This window comes from Protopterus annectens, chromosome 8.part0 (assembly GCF_019279795.1).
Source record: "Protopterus annectens isolate FY-2018-M chromosome 8.part0, PAN1.0, whole genome shotgun sequence".
NCBI classification, from domain to species: Eukaryota; Metazoa; Chordata; order Ceratodontiformes; family Protopteridae; genus Protopterus; species Protopterus annectens.
In genome coordinates, this window is record NC_056741.1 from 1451598646 (window position 1) to 1451618781 (window position 20136).

General features: G+C 42.5%; 1 long non-coding RNA gene across 1 annotated transcript in view; it reads left to right on the forward strand.

Annotated features, from left to right (window-relative positions):
• Positions 1-20136, forward strand: part of LOC122809500 — a 78017-nt gene that overhangs the window by 37060 nt on the left and 20821 nt on the right. The gene's annotated exons all lie outside the window — the stretch shown is intronic.

The following is a 20136-nucleotide window of genomic DNA, read 5'->3' on the forward strand; positions in this document are numbered from 1 at the left end:
GATGTAAGCTCTTTATATCAGTTTTGTTTCAGTCTCTAAGACTACGAAATTACTTTTTCCCATACATGCCAGAGGCAGACTTGCTATTTCTTTCATATAATGCATTTTTGAACACTGGTTGTGTGCATTGGTATTGCATAAATGCATTACACATTAGAGAAGTAATGGATAAATATGTTAATGTTAGAATATTTCATCCTTAGTTTTTGCAATAATTTTAAGAGATACTGTGTTATACTGTTGTCATAATCTGTTAACTCTATGATGTGATGAAGTTTGACTTAGAATGCATTACGTTTTTTTTTTCTACTGATTCTGATACCTTGCAAGCCACCTGAGTAAATATAGAGATTAACCAAATATTAAATGTCAAGACAATGCAGGTGAGGGTCAAAATATATGTACTATTACATACTGTTTTTATACTGCTCACCCAACTTGTTTTGACACCTTATGAAATATAACATTTGTAGTAACTTACTGAAATTTTCTTTTCTCTTAAGGTCTATATGACATAGTTTATTTAAACAGTCTTTGGGTTTTTTTGGTGGGAAATGAAGGTTACAATAGAATATATGCTTCAATTAATAGATTCTGTTATGCACACATACACCCAGATTCACTAATCCTCCATGCAGGACTAATCTAGTCCTGCACGGAAGTGGCAGTTTAAGAGGAGGACTGCAGCGTGCCATGCATATTAAGAAAGGCTCGCTGCCTGGACTCTTAATGCTACATGTAGTGTGGACGAGTGCAGGCGGCGTGTTTGAGAGCAGAGCTCTCAGAATAAACATGCCCCTGCAAAGTAGAACAGAAGAATGTGTACATAAAAGAGCAAGACCGCTCATAAGTGTCCGCATATCCCCACCAACAGTCCCCATGTGTTCAAAAGCAACAGTATAATAAAAAAAAAACACAAAGAAACCATTGTAGTAATTTATTTAAAACCCCGAGTACAGCTAACCGTAGGTGCGCAGGTTTGCCCATCGCTTAGCTATGGTTAAAGCAGCATAAAAGGCTGAAGAGGATAACAAAGAAGATATAGCAAATGAAGCAGCACAGCAATAGCATAGTGGTCAGATCATCCGCCTAATGAGGAGGCATTCCTGGCTCGAGTCCCACTGCAGCACATACCATTTTCCATGTGTAATCTGTATACGAACATTTATTTACATTTTATTGCTGTATAACCTACTAAATAATATTTAAATGTGAACCGGAGTACTGCATGAAATGCACATGTGAAGAGTCAGTACCATAATGAATAAGTCAGCAGTAAGCAGGCGTAAGCACAGATAAGTAGTAGTAAGCATATGTAAGCAATAGTAAGTGTGTGCAAGTGCGTTTGGGCAAGGTGAAGCATCGCTGACACAGATCAAGCAAAGGAGACATTAACTGTGTGTAACACACTGTGACCGGAAGTCAGCAGTGCTAACCTCTGTGCAAACCCACTCACAACCACTTGAAAATGCCTTAAGCACACCATCTCCAACAGCCGGTGTCACGTGTGAGTCTGTGTACACTAACGGAGTCAATCGTAGGTATCGCAAAGCATACATGGCACACAAGGTTGGCCAGTATGCACACAAAACACAGTATCCAGCAATACCAGTCAACATTACCGGATATGTAGCTAAAGAATTAGAGGTATACGTGTTTGTATGAATACCCATAACTATATAGATATATACCTACCCCTCTCTGTAGTACAAATGTGTCCATACATAAACAGACATATAAATAAATACCCACAAATCCCTATATACATATGCAGACACCCATACATCCACATGTTGTTAGATATATATAAAGAAATATATATATATATATATGTGTGTGTGTGTGTGTGTGTGTGTGTGTGTGTGTATGTAGACATATATATATATATATATATATATATATATATATATATATATATATATGTGTGTGTGTGTGCGTGTGTGCGTGTGTGTGTGTGTGCGCATGTAGATATACACAGATATATAACTATGATAAGATACAGCACCTAAGAATGACATAATGTTCACAGGCCATGCCAATGGAGGTGAGGGGCCCAAGCAAGGAACGTGTAACACGTAGCATGACCCCCCCCCCCAGCCAGACAGGAGAAACATACAAACAAACCCACAAACAATGTAAGCAATCCACTGCTCCCCAGACCACAGACAGGATACAACCAGGGGGTGGACACAGTGGACCCGAGAAGTCTTATCTTGGAACAGAGACAGGAGCGTCCCTTGCAAGACACCCCAAAAATTGACTTGTTATAGGAGGAAGCCCATGCGATGACCTATCAAGGCGGGTGTGTACATACCTGGACTACAAGGGTGGGAAAGCTTGATGACCCATGGGTCGAGACAACATACGAGATGGGTCCATTGAAGTGGAGAGTGAGCAGTGTGTAGTGGAGTGTTTAGATCTGGCCTGCACCCAGAGTAAGGATGAGTGCTGTAGAGGAGGTGTGGGTGGGGGAACCAGGTGTTTGCTGGAGTGGGTCTATATGGACAGCCCAAGGATATAAGCAATAGTGTTCATTGGGCAGAGGTGCCGCCCAATGAGCAGCCACACCCGCTACGAGTTCCACTGCACAGTCTATTTTACATGGCAAAGAATGGAATAACCAGATGTAGATGTAAATATGTAGAGGCATGTGTGTGTATGTATACCCATAACTGCATGGAGATATACCTCTCCCTCTCCATAGTACAAATGTATACATACATAGGCATAATATATATAAATACCCACATATAGATATATGCATATGCAGACACCCATACATCCATATGTCATTATATATATATATATATATATATATATATATATATATATATATATATGTATATATGTATATATGTATATATATATATATATATATATGTAGGCATATATATATATATATATATATATATATATATATATATATATATATATATGTGTGTGTGTGTATATATATATATATGTGTGTGTGTGTGTGTATATTTATGTCTGTGTAAATATACACATATATATAGCTAGGATATGATGCAGCAGTTAAGAATTACATATGTTCACAGGCCATGCCAGTGGGGGTCCATTCAACAAACGTGTAACACGTAGCATCAACCCCCTCGCCCCCAGCTAGACCGGTGAAACATATAAACACACAATAAAAGTAAACACACCACTGCTTCCCAGACTATAGGCAGCTTACTTCCAGTGGGAGAGACCCGCCAAATCTAATCTTGAAACAAAAACATGAATGTCCCTTGTGGGACACCCCAAAAATTCTATGATTTTCGGGTTTCCAGCCATTATACAGATGTCCAATGGCAGGCCACGCATGTTCACGGTCTACAAAGTAGGGGAAGCCTGATGATCCATGGGGCGAGAAAGCATACTTGATGGGTCCCGTGAAGTGGGGAGTGGGTAGTGTGTACTGGTGTGGCCAGACCCAACCTGCACCCGAAGTAAGGAAGAGTGTCGAAGAGGATGTGCAGTTTGGGAACTATGGGTATGAAATTATGGGCCTAGCTGTGCAGGGTTGGCTAGAGTGGTTGTATGTGGACCGCCCCAGGGATGTAAGCAATAGTGTGCATTGGGCAGAGCCGACAGCTAATGAGCAGCAGCCTAATGCCTGGTACAAATCCCACTGCAACAAAGTCTCATTTACCTAGCAAAGGGCAGTATAACCAGATCTGTTGTTGCAAACCCACTAAATTACACCAAAGAACACTTGGTCACAACACCCCACTGTAGGCATGTAAGCCGAACTAATTGGCATCACAAGGTATTATTGCTGTCCAGACCTCTCAACTGTCCCTGATATAGACTCCGATATTAGGTCTGTCCCTCTTAATCCCCCTGAAAACTGGTGAACACTGAAGAAAAGGTGGTGAATTTCCCTTAATAAATAATGATAGTAACTCAGAGTTATAGACGTTTCATGTCAGAAAACCTATATTAATCCACATTTTCTTATTCTGCAAATGTTTCAGGTTAATACTACAAATGTTTAGAAAATGTCCCTGATTGTCCCGGATTATTTGAGTTGTCCCTGATTCTGTTGAGATTTTCTCCGATCGGTTGAGAGCTATGTTGCTGTCCTCACCCCCCACCCAGGGGTGTGATTGTCCAGACCTACCCCCCAAATGTAGGGTATATACACAGCTGTTGCTGTAGAAGAAATGGTCAGCTGTGGACCTTTGTCAGCCATCCTGCACATCCCTGGACGTCCCCTAATATCAGCCCGTCTGTATGGCCCAATAACACCACTTACCTATTGACCCCTGTTGCATTCGTAGTAATGTCCACAGTCACAAGTAGGTGACACCCTCCACACAACTATATTGGCAGAATCTGGAACCCCAACCCAGGTGTATTACCGCAGTTGTCCCAGACTACACATGTAAAAACATATGAAGGGAAAACCCAAGCATACTTGGATCACCACCTGGAGAAGTCTGCCACCCTCCCCCAACACTCCAGACCCCTACACCAACTACTGACACCTCCTGTCCTGCCTCGCATACATATCCCAACACCCTGCAAACCTGCACTACTGCACCCCCACCAATCAGTCGAACGGCCTACTATACAGTTAAAATGTCCCCCCCTCCACCTACCCACCTACACCTCCACTATTCACATCTACTCTACAACACAGGTATGGTATAACTAAACCTAACCTGAATACCTGAATGTAGCCTAACCAGAAATGCTAAACAGGAAATCCACTTAACCTTACACTGACCTAGGTGAACAGTCATACCTGACATGTATACCTGACTTAAGCATGTATAAAACCAACATGTACATGAAGTAGTGCAGGGGTATGTGGCAGCAAATGGGAGTACGCCTATGTGGGCAGCGGTACACAGATTAAGCAAAGTAGAAGCTAACTGGTTTAAGAAACTGTAACCAGATGTTAGCAGTGCTTACCATCACACAAACCCGTACAAACCCATGTGTTCTGCCCAACAAAATAAACTGCCTCTGAAAGGCTTGAACTCAGGACCCTCTGCACTAGAGTCACAGTAGTCAACCACTAAACCATCATAGCAATACAGATGAATTAGGTATCAGCAAACTAATCCTTACCACTGGTAAATCAAACCAAAGATGTGAACTGGTATAACTTGCTACATAACATAAATATGTGAACTGGAGTACTGCAGTAAGCATAGATGTGAGGTGTTATTGTAATAAAGTGTAGAAGTCCACAGGTCCCTATACAGTGTATGTACACATGAAGCATGGATACCAGACACATATAAAACCTGTAATGAAGAATAAATCACTGCCAAAAGGCAAGTATAGTACAAATTAACTATTAAGCAATGCTAACCGCAGCACAGCTCAACTTAGTAAGAGTAAGCAATGTGTAGGGGAGCCAGTCCAATCTGACTACCGGTATACCCCTATAAGCACTGCCAACCTTAGGTAAGCAGGTGTGCCTACATCATAGCCTCTTCAAACCCAGCCAATCACAGAAAAGTGCGGGTAATTGGCTGTATATAAACCACACAGGTGGGAATACATTCCATAAGGGGTTGTAGCTTCCTACTGCAGGCAGAATGGCTGGTGTGGGTGAAGACACTCGTTTTAGAGCGCAGCACTGGGGCATCCAGGAGTCAAAACTCGTGGTATGGCTCCTGGTGAAACACCATGAGGAGAGACTACTGCAGGGCCAGTACCAGGGTTCGCAGTATAAAATGGAGGCCTGGGACAGTCTCGCCCGTGACCTCTCCAGTGCCACAGGTATCCCCCGAACTGGTGAGCAGGTCAGGCACCACCATGCTGACCTGAAGCGGTGGAGGGGGGATGTACTGGAACAGTGGATCCAGGAGTCTTGGCAGATGGCTAATGCCCCAGTACTGAGTAAGTACTCATTCCACTAAGTAGTTAAGAATTGCCTAGCTTGTGTATACTATGGATAGGTATGGCTAAATATCACTGTATTCCTCTGACAGCTGCAGATGAGCGGGCTGTGAACCAGCAAGCCCATGATGCTAGGTTGCAAAGGCTGTGTCGTGAGGCAGGTTAGTATTTCTCTGCATGTACTGTCATAACAAATAAATATAAGAGCCTTAGAAAGTGTCATACCAGTAGGAATAAATGTGTAATATTCTGTGAATAAAGGTAACCCCTGGAGTGCTTCTGTGTAGTCTTCTTTCATATGTAGTTGAACTGTTGCATACTATAAATAGTACTGTTGTATTAAGCAGTGTTACCCATGCTGTGGTATGCAGATAAAATGTGTATGAAGGTTTGTATAACAATGTTGGAAGTGCCAAGAGGTCAGTCATATTGTACAAGTGAGGGAGACTTAGATTGAAAACAGTAGAAAGTTTCACCTCAATTCCCTGATGGCACAGTGTACTGTGATGTTAACTATAATTTTGTTGTCACACACAGCAGGGGTTTGAACCACGGGAGTGCTAGTAAGTTGTATGCATAATCATACCCAACAACTGTACAGATTTTGTTACAATGTTCAGATAGAAAGCTGTATGTATAATTACACCCAGCAACTGTACAGAATTTGCTAGAATGTTCAGATAGACAGTTGTATGCATATTCATACTCCACAACTGTTCCAATCTGTCCAGCATGTCCAAATAAATGGCCCATATCACCATCCTGGTACTCTGTTCTCATGAAAAAGCAGTGCGAGGAACCCAGAAATGTAGGCAGCTGTTAATGACATATAACTGAAAGTCAAACGTGTACATAGTCATAGAATGTATATGAAAACAAACTTGTCATTCTAGCACCTCACCCAAAGTGTATGACAGCAATATTCAGCATATGTTGCATTAACACCTGCATCTTGTCACACCTGTATTTAAGACACAGGTCATGTATATAATAATCTATAAACATACCAGTGTACAATATAAGGCCATTGGATAGTGTAATAATACTTGTAAGGGAAAGATCACTGCAGTGCCTAGGAATGTTGTTAAAACTACAAGGATATATCAGGTTTTAATTGAACTCTCTCTCACCCATACCATATGTGTGAAATAACCAAATGACACTCCTCAGCTGGTATGTGTACACTCCAAACATTTGTTGGGACACATGTTCTAATGGTTTATACATATTCACATTTGTTTCTATGCATATGCCATGTTAAAATACACCCATATTGGTGGCCTGTTGCCATCAATGAAACCTGCATGCTCTTGTAATGGCCACTGTTGTTCCATATATGCATGTTTTCTACTTGCTCTGCAACTGTGTTAAATCTGGTGTGTCAGGTTAATGGGAATACCTATGCATGCTGTTATAACTAATTCTGAATGCTGTTGACTGTTACTAACCCATATCTGCCATAAACCAGCGACAACACAGCTTGTATGGAAAGGCCGGTCCCAGCTGACCCACCTGTCCCACCTCAGCTGGCCATGGCACTGGGCACCAGCACATCTGGGGCCCAGCTTTGGGACCTCCTTCATGGGCCCTGCTCCATCTCCGGGAGGAACCGCTGCAGGGGATGGGGCTTGCCCACCCCTTGGAGTGGGCACGGAGGGGAACCTGTCACCCATCAACAGGTCTGGGCCGTGGTGCATAAAGAGCTCGATCTGGAGTATCAAGAATGGCTATGCCAGCTTGAGGGCTGAGTGTCGCTATTAGAGGGTGAGCCTGCCCCTCCTACACAGTCCCCAGCACAGCCACCTTCGGGGCCGTGAAGGTACACTGGTGACTGCCCATGGGTGGGAACCTCAGCCCCACTGTTTCCAGTCGGGGGCTCATGGGCTTGCGACTTCCAAACACCCCTCCCCATCCAAGGTGTTTACCCCCCACATGTGTCATATACCATCCCTGTACACATCTTATGTGTCTTGTCTGTTAACCTACCCAACCTCCCTCCCCAAATATACTTACTACCCTTCCCCAACATCCCACTCTCACCTGAAAAATAAAAGGGCAATCGGATCACACAAAAAAAATTTTGCCCCATACATAACTGTCCATTTTGCACACGTGTCCACTGGACACATGTAATCTGGTCTAATTGGCATCACAATGAATAAATGTTGTCCTCACTCCTCCCCCAGGGGTTTGAGGGTCCAAATGTACCTGCAAATATAGTGTATATGTGCAGCTGTTACTATAGAAGAAATGGGCAGCTATGGACCTTTCCTATACCCTTCCTGCACATGCCTAGCTATCTTCCCTACTGTCTTTCCCTCTTTGTGCCCCGTTTTTCACCACTTTCCTATCAACCCCTTTTTCTTTTCTTTTAAAGAAATTAATGCAGGAGTAAGCGGCAGTTAGCACTTTTAAGCAGCAGTAAGCAGGTTTGCGCAGGCTTGCACGGGGGTAAGCTATGTCTATGCATTTTGAGAAATTAGACGCTAACTGACTGTACGAAACCACAAGCAGAGGTTAGCAGTGCTTACTTTCGTGCAAACCCATGCAAACCCACTGCCAACTGCTTAAAAGTGCCTTAATCACTCTGTAGCCAACATCCCTTGTTCTGCCCAGCAAAAAAATGAACTGCCTCACCAAGGCTCGAACCCAGGACGCTGCACTCCATACACAAAGTGATCTACCACTGAACCATGGCAGATATACTTAACCTGATGTTTTCACAAACATATCATCCAGTACAATCAGTCAGCAGTACAGAAATGTAGTAGTATCATAACACACAACCTCTTAATGCAAGAATTCTGGACAAAGTGTGCCAAAATGTGGGTACAAGTAGGGATATATGTCAAATACTGCTCTAAGGCACCTAAAATGTTGCTAGTCACACAGTGATATGTATTAGAACACATATCTTGAAGGAGATGAAGTCTGAAACACAAAAGTGTTGGCACTACTTACTCACTACAGTCCTGTGATCATCCATATCAATTGCCAAGAGAATGAGGTACAGGCCAAAAATATGATCCAAACATACATGGACATATAGACAGATATAGCTATATATATATATATATATATATATATATATATATATATATATATATATATATATATATATACATATAGAACTTTGTATAGCATTACTACATGGGAACAAAATCCTGAACCACTCACTACAACATAACAGACCATATGCACTGTTAATGGGGGTAGGGGCTCAAATGATTAGTGTTATGTTACCCCCCCCCACAGCTTTAACAGATATGCTGTGCAATCCAATACCCAGCACATGCAGTTCTTGGCTACAGGACCCTCCACAACACAGCCACAATGCTTTCACAGTAAGCCAATTCACCTGTAAATGTCAGGACAATATCTGTAACATATCATGCAGAAAAGTCATTCTACAGTAGGGAATGCACAATATGGAAGGGGTACACATCACAATGGTCACACACATATATACATTGACAAATATGTTCAGGTATATACAAATATGTATATATATATGTATATATATGTATGTATATATATATATATATATATATATATATATATATATATATACATTGGGATATATACATAGATATAGATATATGATATATATATATATATATATATATATATATATATATATATATATATATATATATATATATATATAGGTACATAAACATATGCACAGACAAAAGGTATTAGTAGCCATACATATGTAGGAGTAGTGTGGAAGTACTGGGTGCAAAGTATATCCCTCAGCCTCAAGCCAATTAACTGGTACCTGTGAAATGTGTAGTGTGGCAACCATTCCCACAAATGAGAATACTTACATTAAACATATACCCACTCACAATTCAAAGGACATGACATGACACACAGGTATGCATACACAGAAACCCTTTATTTGTGTACTCTACAATAATGTATGCCATTATTTACAGCACATAAAGACTGACATATGTAATCAGTGATGAATGCAAGGCCCACACAAAACAGTAGATGCAAGCAATGTGGATATATAACATACTGTTCTGTCCAGGCCAAGGCCTTCAATTAGTACAACAGTAGACAAAGGATTTGCCTTCAAGATAGGTAGCAATCAACATTTACTGATGTATTTCAGCAGCCTCCAATTACACCCTGTAGTCAAGCCCTAGGGGGGAATGTATTAGTTGTGGTAATGTCACTGTATCAGTCAGATGTATGGAGCCTAAACAACATATTTTGTGGGAGTCCACAATATGACTGGAATGGTAGCAGGAATGCTAGCAGTAACAGTGACAGGTATGTAAAACATATTTGTATGTAACTAAAGTAGTATATGGTATAGAATAATAGGAAATATGATGTGGAATGTTTATATGCGCCATCTGTAGTTGTCCCTGTAATGAAGTTCTGCTGAACAACTGCTCTGGACAATACTGTCTGTCCCTGTAGGCAGTGGGACATACCCACCAACTGTTTCAGATCAGCAAGGAATGTCAAAGATTTAAGCCATAATATGTGGAAGTACTGCCATCATGATAGACACATGGGTGTCAGAGCACACCACGTGCAGGATAGTCATGTTAATGTCTAATGCAGCATGCATAAATGCCATAGGTGTATAATAGGTTTATCAGCAATCTGTCACGATATATACCACCCTAATGTTAGTCTGTGTTCATATGTGACACCTGGCTGTGTTGCAGTAAGGCAGAACAGTGCAGCTGTGCATGAAAGACAGTTACAGAATGTGGACCAGATGTCTGTATGCACCCCACATATAGATAAATATCTGTGTGATACATAATTAGACAGGTATGTCTACAGATATACAGACAATCATATAGTTGTAAGTATATAAACACCCACAAGATATATCTACACATATATATATATATATATATATATATATATATATATATAATTATCTATCTATATATGTGTATATATATATATATATATATATATATGTATCTATATAATTATCTATCTATATATATATATATATATATATATATATATATATATATATATATATATAGTGCCACCGACAATTGCATGCAGGTGAAATAGTCTGTAACAGGCCAGCAGAGATAGTGTCCCCACAGGGAGCATGGCTACAAACACATAGCACAAAGCATGGCACAAACACATAGCACAAAACTTGGTACAATACAACATACGTCCCAATGGTAGGTAAGCAGCCAACATACCAATTGCATTCTGTGAACGGTTTGTTGTAGCTGATATGGTGGGGGGAGACAAATATGTGTATTAAGAACTATGGCAACCCTGCTGTATGAGTTGCACTGACCTGTTTCCATCTTTGTCTTCAAAGGAGGATGCCCCACATCCGTTTGCCAGCTTACAGTGCTGCTGAAACAGAAGTCATCATTGCGCATTTGGTACAGCGCTATGAACAGCTGTTAGGACAGACAGCCCATGATAGCAGGAGAGGACCACCCTGTGGAACGAACTAGTCCACAGGGTCAATGATGTCGGACTGCATAATCGCAGCTATGAGTAGGTCCGGCATCATTGCAGCGACCTGCTTCGCCATGTACATCGGCATGCAGCTGCTGTACAGAGAGACCGCCTCACGAAAGGAGGGAGCAAGCTGTCCATCCACCCCTCACCCGTGTGTAGGAGCTACTCAGGAGCCTTGTGGCACCTGCCCACCTGCATCACCAACAACTGGCAGGGCGCATTGTGGAGGTGGGTGCCACTGACACACTGGCTGAGGAGCATGCAGGTAAGGTCCCAGGACACATCAGTACACCACTTGTGTGTATGCACCTGCATCTGTACTGGTACATCATGCAAATCTGAGATGACATATGCATAGTCTGTTGCTGTGTAGTAGTAATAAACAGATGTGCATAAGCTGTAGTATTGTGGACCCCCTACTGTAGATGTAACGTAATGCTGCATTCACCATTTACAAATGCCACAGCTGTGGCCACTGACAACAACTTTCTCACACCCTTATGTAGGTCCCTCCAGGATACCACCACAGCAGCAGCCTGTAGCCGGTGAGTATGGTTCATGTTCATGCATGACTAGACACTCTACATGTAGTGGCTGTGGGATATTCCATGCACACATCTAACACACCTACCCATGCTACATGCTGTACATGTTCACGTTTTGTTATTGTGGAATGCATTGCATCACAGTAGTGACCATGCTGGCGTATCAGAAGGGTACAACAGACACATGCAAGATAACTAACATCCTGTCATTGTGCAATGTGTCCACAGGGATGAGAAGTATGGCAGGACACATGGCCTACAGTAGGGACATGTGTGAAACCACACCCTCATGGCTGTAACTGCACACAATCAGGTTATGTAACTGTGGCAGACGTAACCCTGACCCCACAGCAATAGTGAGAGCAGTGTGTGCACTCCAAGGGATGTGCACATGAGTAGACCTTGCAACCATGCAGAGTTCTGGGACATGTGTAGGGTGACCCCCACAGCCATGGTAATGTCTGGTGGGTGTCAGTGTAATAGTCCTGTACTGGTCATACATGCACTGCTGATGTTGTGATCTGTAAAGCTTACATCAGGCATTCACAAATTATATCTGTTCACATATCATCCCAGGTGTGAGGTGCTGTAACACATAGGAGCTGTGAGCATTGGAGCTGACATAACAGACACAGTACTACATAAGCAGCAATGGTTTGTACACCTGTGTGGTATGGTGCACAGTACAAGGCAGGGTGCGGAACGGTCGACAGTAATACTTTGTACATGGGTGCAGTGTTAACAAGGGGCAGGGCCATCACCTACCAACACAGCCCATGCATCACACACATGTATACTGCCACTAGCATGAGGTCACTATAGTTGCACCGCATGCTGCTGAGCACCAGATGTAATGCATGCTGACAGAAGGGTAATGGGAGGACTGTGTGTACAAAAGATGTTCAACCCCACATGTAAGTGTGTGGGGGGGGGTGTTGAATGTGTGTGTAAGTGCAATCTGGTGGAGTGTGGTCGATGCATGTTTGATGTGTGTGTACATGTGTGTCTGTTTGTCTGGGTGTCCATGTATGCACAGGCGATAGTGGGCTTGATCACATTGCAGTACTTCTCCTTGGGATTGTGCTGTACATGTAGTGACACATGAGACACCAAGACAGCCTGTCCGATATGTGAACACAGGACAGCTGATAACATAACAAGGTATGTAGCACAGAATATGCATTGGGAGGGGAAAGTGCATACCAGGTATACACATCATATTGCCAGCAGCAGATAGATAACTGGCTACCCACGTATGCAGCACTACTAATACAATGGGGAATTACCAGACCACATCAGTGAGTGTATCCAGGTATTACTGTTGTCCGCATGATGGGTTGATTGTGCAGCAGATGTGGCATGGACTGATCAAGACTGTAGTATGAGGCTCCAGTGTGTGACATATGTAGTGAATGTAGCAGCCCCAACCATATAGGGGCCATATACACCATGACTGGACATACACAGGGCAATACTGGATGACAGCAGTGAGGCCATGTGCAACCTAATCCACCAAAGTCAGGGAGGTGATGGAGTAACAGGTCATGTGTTGTGATCACATGTGTAGGCATGGAGAGGTATGATATGTTAATTGGTAGTATTAATGAGTGTATGTTAGCAGGTGCCATGCAGGATGGGGAACATATGTAACTGAATGTGGGACTGTCTGTAAACCCAGGACAAGGGAGGTAGTAAGGCGGACTGTCAGTGTTTGTGGGTGTACGTGTGTGTGGGTGTGTGGGTGTGTAGGTGTGTGTGTGTGTCTGTGTGTGTGTGTGTGTGTGTGTGTGTGTGTGTGTGTGTGTGTGTGTGTGTGTGTGTGTGTGTGTGTGTGTGTGTGTGTGTGTGTGTGTGTGTGACTGTGCATGTGTGTATAAATGTGCGTACTGTTATGCAATGCTGTACAGGTCTTAAAGTGTGTGTTTGTTTCCTCCACAGGTGGTGAGGTGGGTCAGGGTCCCTCCTGTATACAAACTAAGGTAGGTGTCCATACAGACAATGATTATGATGATGGTACTGTTGAGGCACAGGTGGGGTTGTCAGAGGCCTAAACTGTGCCTACATGTGTCATCACTCTCCTAGCAACCCCAAGCCCGCACACAGTTACAGTGCCCCTACAGACCCCATCACACGTGGCCATAGCAGAGGGACAGTTGGCGGTTGGTGCCAGTGACCAGGAAAGTGTGGTGTCCATGCCAACTGTGTCGGGTCACGGTCAGCATAGCCAGATGTCCGGCAGGCCACCATATCGGCAGATGTACCATGGTGATCATGGGAGGGCCACTGGTCATCATGCCCCTGGCAGAGGTGCCACAACTGGTACCCCCCAGGAGCATGTTTCAGGCCATAATGGAGGCACAGGCATGTATGGACATGTACACCAGACAGGGCTTGAGGCTGCAGAAGGCTGCTTTCTCATCTGTAAGTGGCAGCCTCCATGATATTGCTGCTGCCCTCCATGAACATACAGAGGTCATGGATAGATGGTGGGGTGAGATGGTGGGCCTCCTTGACCATGTAATGTCCATGCTTGAATGTGTTGTGGGAGTGGTGGGACAGCTGCTTGGACATGGGCCAGAAACACCAGCAGCTGGTGGTCAATGTGAACGTGTCAGAACACCAAGTCGCTCTCATAGTGGCAGTACCAGCCCCAGCACACCACTGGGGGTGCTGTCCACACGACACCACAGCGGGCCTCGTGCACATGGCCCTGGCCAGTCTCAGGCAGGACATGGTTCCAGCAGACACCTGTCATCATCAGAGGAGAGTAGCACCTCAAGGTGTGTACCTGCATATGCCCATGGAACCCCTGGCAGGCACAGTCAGCGTGTCCATGGCCGGAGGCAGTGAACTGCATACCCTGCCAGGTATGGTCTGCAGCTGTCCAACAACACCTGTATAGGGCAGCCTCATGGCAGGACTGTGTGCATGCATACCCATACACTATACAACCACACCTAGGGCGACCCCATACCGACACACACCACATCACCATGCCCCAATCAATTAACCAATCCCCTCACCCACACACATGGTAACACATGTATTGACCACCCTCAGCCTCTGGCAAACCAGAAACATACCCTGTGCATATGATGATACCTGTGCCACATCCCTGTCATCCATAACATCGAGGCAGGGACAGGTCAACATGGTTCTGATGCACATGGTGACTGTTATAGAGTGCTGCAATGTACTGCATTGTAAGATGTTAGAGGTAATGTGCAATGCATACATGTCAGGTAGTGTAGCCATGCAGCTATGATGCATTTCAGCTGTCAGTAACACTGATTGTTATCTCCATAATGTTATCCATTTGTGTTTTAGGTGTACATATGTCAGCAGGAGGATGGTCTGCAGTCATATTTCACAAGAGTATGGCACTGTGGTGACACCATGGTGACTGCCCACGGGTGGGGACGTCAGTCCCACTGTTACCACTAGGAGGCTTGTGGGCTTCCGATATCCCAACACCCCTCCCCATCAAGGTGTTTACCCCCCACATGTGTCATATACCGCCCCTATATGCATCTTGTGTGTCATGTGTTAACCTACTCAACCTCCCTCCCCAAATATACCTACAACCCCTCCCAAACATCCCACTCCCACCTGAAAAGATAATGGAAGGGCAATCTGTTCCCATGAAACAATCTCGCTCCATACATGGCTGTCCATTTCACACACGTGTCCACTGGACACATGTAATCTGGTCTAATTGGCATCACAATGACTTTATGTTGTCCTCACCCCTCTCCCAGGGATTTGAGGGTCCAAATCTACCTCCAAACTCAGTGTATATGCACAGCCGTTGCTGTAGCAGAAATGGGCAGCTATGGACCTTTCCTACACCCTTCCTGCACATACCTAGCTATTTCCCCCTACTGTCTTACCCTCATTGTGCAGCTTTTTCTCCACTTTCCTATCAACCTTTTTTCTTTCCTTTTAAAGAGGTTACCGTGGGGGTAAGCGGGAGTGTTCTGGCCAGCAACAAAATAAACTGCCTCTGCAAGGCTCATACCCAGGACCCTGCACACCATACACAAAGTGATTTACCACTAAACCATAGCAGATATACAGAACCCTCATGTTTTCACAAACATATCATCCAGCCCAGTCATTCAACAGTACAGAGAATGTATTGCAACATTTAGATGTATGTGTGTGAGTAAATATATTAGTGTCTAAACAGGTACAACATATTGATATATGTATATATATATATCTATATATATATATATATATATATATATATATATATATATATATAGGAATATATACATATATAAATATATATGAGCATATATACATGCAAATGCCTACATCTATGGATATATATGTCTACATCTACATGTGTAAATATATACAGCAGGTCATTTATATGTCAGTAGATATATACATTTACATATATAGGTGTATACGGACAGACATCTGGTGATAATGGGGATATAACAAAAACATATATGTCCTCATGGAATGTTAATGGTGTTGAAAGGCACCACACAATATACGTCTGGTACGAATAGGTATACTCCCCCCAGCCAAGCATGTCCCCCTGTAATACAGTAACAGGTGTTGCAGATCCCATAACCAGGACCACACATGACATGGCCATCCCTAGGATACATATACACAGACAGATATATGTAGATACAGGCATATATATATATATGTATATATATATATATATATATATATATATATATATATATATATATATATATATATATGTAAGTACACATACACACACACACACACACAGATATGTGCAGTAAGATACATATGTAGTATGTGCACACAATATTGAGCAGCCAGTATCCCTACAGTCACCACCTTACCAACTGGAGATTGTATGAGCCACCCATACGAATGACATTCACAGCCTGCAACACATACCCACAGAGATATTAAAGGGTATAACACCAAACACAAGTGCCCATAAATGAATGTGAAAGCTATATTTGTGTATTATGACAGTTGTTTGTGCCATGTCATATAGCCATTTAGACACTGACATCCATATGAACAGTGTAATGCAACTATGAAACAGTTATACTGAGACAGTAGTCTGGAAAGGTTGACATATGTTGCTGTCCAGGTCGAGGCCTTCTAGTAGTACAATAGTAATGACAGACTGGCCCACAGCATACCAGACAATCAACAGTACGTAATGCAGATGTATAGGTTAGCAGCCTCTATCTACACTCTGTACACAATCCCTAGGGGGTACAGACCCCAGTTGACACAATGGGATGCATCTGCTACATAACAAGGCATAACTGACACCATCACAATTACACTGACAAGCAGAACATTCCGTATGGCAGGAGGCAGTAGGCCTGCATTTACCCACTGTGGACTCTATGGTAATGTACATCTAAATACCTTAAGGCAGCTTACCCCTAATACCCACACATGTTGTAACAGCTTAGGTTAGTCATGGTGCACCCCCCTGCACTCACTACTACTACTGGGCCATATACCATGGTTATGTACACTGCCCTCTGCAGTCCATTATGGCACACATGTATTGTGTAGGTGAAGCCCACACACATATATGGCCCCAACTCCCCAGTATGTGTGGAGGACACAACAGCAGTGGAGGGATGGCAGGAATGACACCATGACATACACACAGCCCACTACATAACAAATCCTGACAGCATGTCACATGTGCAAAGCCAGGTATGTAGGTGGAGGACAGAGTCTGGAACACAGGCACATATGTGTTAAACTGCTGTCATACAGTAAGCAAGATATGTATATGTGTACATATCTGTATGGATATATGTATAATGATATATACATATATGTTTGCTATATGTCCTGCACATGGAATGGAGTCCTACTTCAGCCCCAATAGTCCCAACCTCTCAGTGCAAGGGGATGTCATGTATGTATTGCAGGTATATTTGTAGACTATTGCTACTGTAATAGGGATTGTCTTTACAAACATGGTGTGTGTGGGAGGCCACATCTGCTGTGAACACGTGCGCCATTGGCTACTGACAGACATCCTAAGGTCATCATAGTACAGTATCACTGCTAGCACAGTAATGCCACTGTGGACTACAGCTGCGATATGCCCAAGATATGTGGACAGTCTGACACATGCTGGTCAGTCCAGGGGTATACACAGAACCCTTCATGCAAGACATGTGGACCAGGCCTGTCAATGTGGATGTTAACAGCCATGTAGATGGGTATAACACGTAAATACTGGTATACATTTTCCCCCATAGGTTATGCATCCATACACCCCTGTCTGTCCTGACACATAATAACTGCTGGTACAGAGCTGCCATGGCCACATACTACCTACTTGTTAGTGACATACATCTGAACAGCATCCCACCACTTTGTCTGATATACATGACTGTTATGGTGGCCCGGCAGAAGTACATCTGGCAAGTATCTGGACATGACATCTCACTGAATAAGTACAGTAATCTACTAGGCATGTAACAAAGCACAGTGCAAGCTACAGGCAGACTAACTCAACACTGGGCTACATCTCCCATGTGGGAATACACATGTACCTGCATAGATAGCAGGCTCTACAGGCATGTCACATCACAGAGTAACAGACAATTGTATGAAAGTGCATAACCACAACCAGTGTGAACACAGCCATAGCCACATATGGTAAGCTAGCATACTATTATAGTATATGGACTATCTGACCTACACCATCCTCATATGAGCCACTCACACAACACCCCTACATATACTAGGCAGCTAGACAGTGTGGTCCGATGCCTGTCTGTGGTATGGGACATGTGTGGGTTCACCCTTACAAACATGTAAGCTGATCGGGTGACATACAGTGGAGCAGCATGTAACATCAGATAGAACAAGACCAGGAACAAGTACATCTACCATAGTCTCTACACAGGCTAAGGTACATATTCACTATACACACACTGTTGACAATTACCAGACTTACACATACCTCAGTACTGTACACACAACCACAGAATGCCCAGGCTATGTCCTCAAATATAACCCCTACTATACATAACATGTGTAGCAGTCTGATATCTCACTGGCTTGTTATCAGACTTGCTGTCAATGACTATGGTGTACAGAACATATGCACCCCCTACTGCATGACATATGTACAAAGGTTCCAAAACAAAACGCCCAGATGAGGGGAATCGAAAGACTTCACTTTATTTGTAGGCAACAAACTCCACATAAAAATATAATCCACGTTGTGCAAAACCTCTTAAGCGTTTTTTGTCACTCTACAAGTAACTTCATCAGATACAAAGACAAAAAGTTCCATTCCTTGTTTATATACTCTAATTCTAGTTAGATAATTAAATAATTATACAATTAAAATCCGTACTTTAGGTAAAACTTTTCATCCTGACACTCGGGATGTTTAAAAATTATTTACTTCTTTAAAATCATTTAAAAACATTTAAATACATTAAGAACCTTAAAAACCATAAAAAATGTGGGATGATTAAAAGTTTTTATCCAATGTTTTTGCTAATGTATATATAGAACTTAGGAAGTAAAATACATCTATTTGATTTATATATATTTATGTTGCTTTGCAACAATACAAATGCTCTCTCTAGTGGTGAAAGGTGACATTTCATCCTATGTGAAATCATCAATATTCATTTATAAATACATTTCTTAAACTTTATAAATACTTTTTTTAAACAGAACGAAGGTGGGGACTTATAAACGTGGACGTTGTAGTCAATGTAAATACATTATTAACAAAAAAGAACCAGTGTTGCCTTGTAGAAATAATAAAAAAATATTTAGTAAATGTTATTTTAACTGTGAGTCTTACGGGTTAATTTACCTAGTTACATGTGGAATTTGTGGATCTTTCTACATTGGCAAAACTGAGCGAAAGCTCAAAAGAAGAATTTATGAGCATCTCTACGATGTCTAAAATAATAAGGAGACTAATGCTTTATGTAGGTATAGTTTAGATGGTCCTGAAGCAAAGTATTCTTTTTTTGTACTAGAAGAGGTTAAGAAAGAAATTAGAGGTGGCCTTTGGGAGGAAAAGATAGAATTCAAGGAGCTGTGGTGGCAGATGACCTTGGAAGCATCTTCTCCCCCTGGACTAAACGATAGTATTTCTATTAAATCCTTATTAAAAATGAGAGCTGCTAAATTGCAAGATACACTTTCATAAAAGGACTACACAAGGATCATCACCTGTCCCTTATGATTTTTTATGAATTTTTTTATGAATTCTTGATGAATTTATATGTATTTACTATTTATTTTT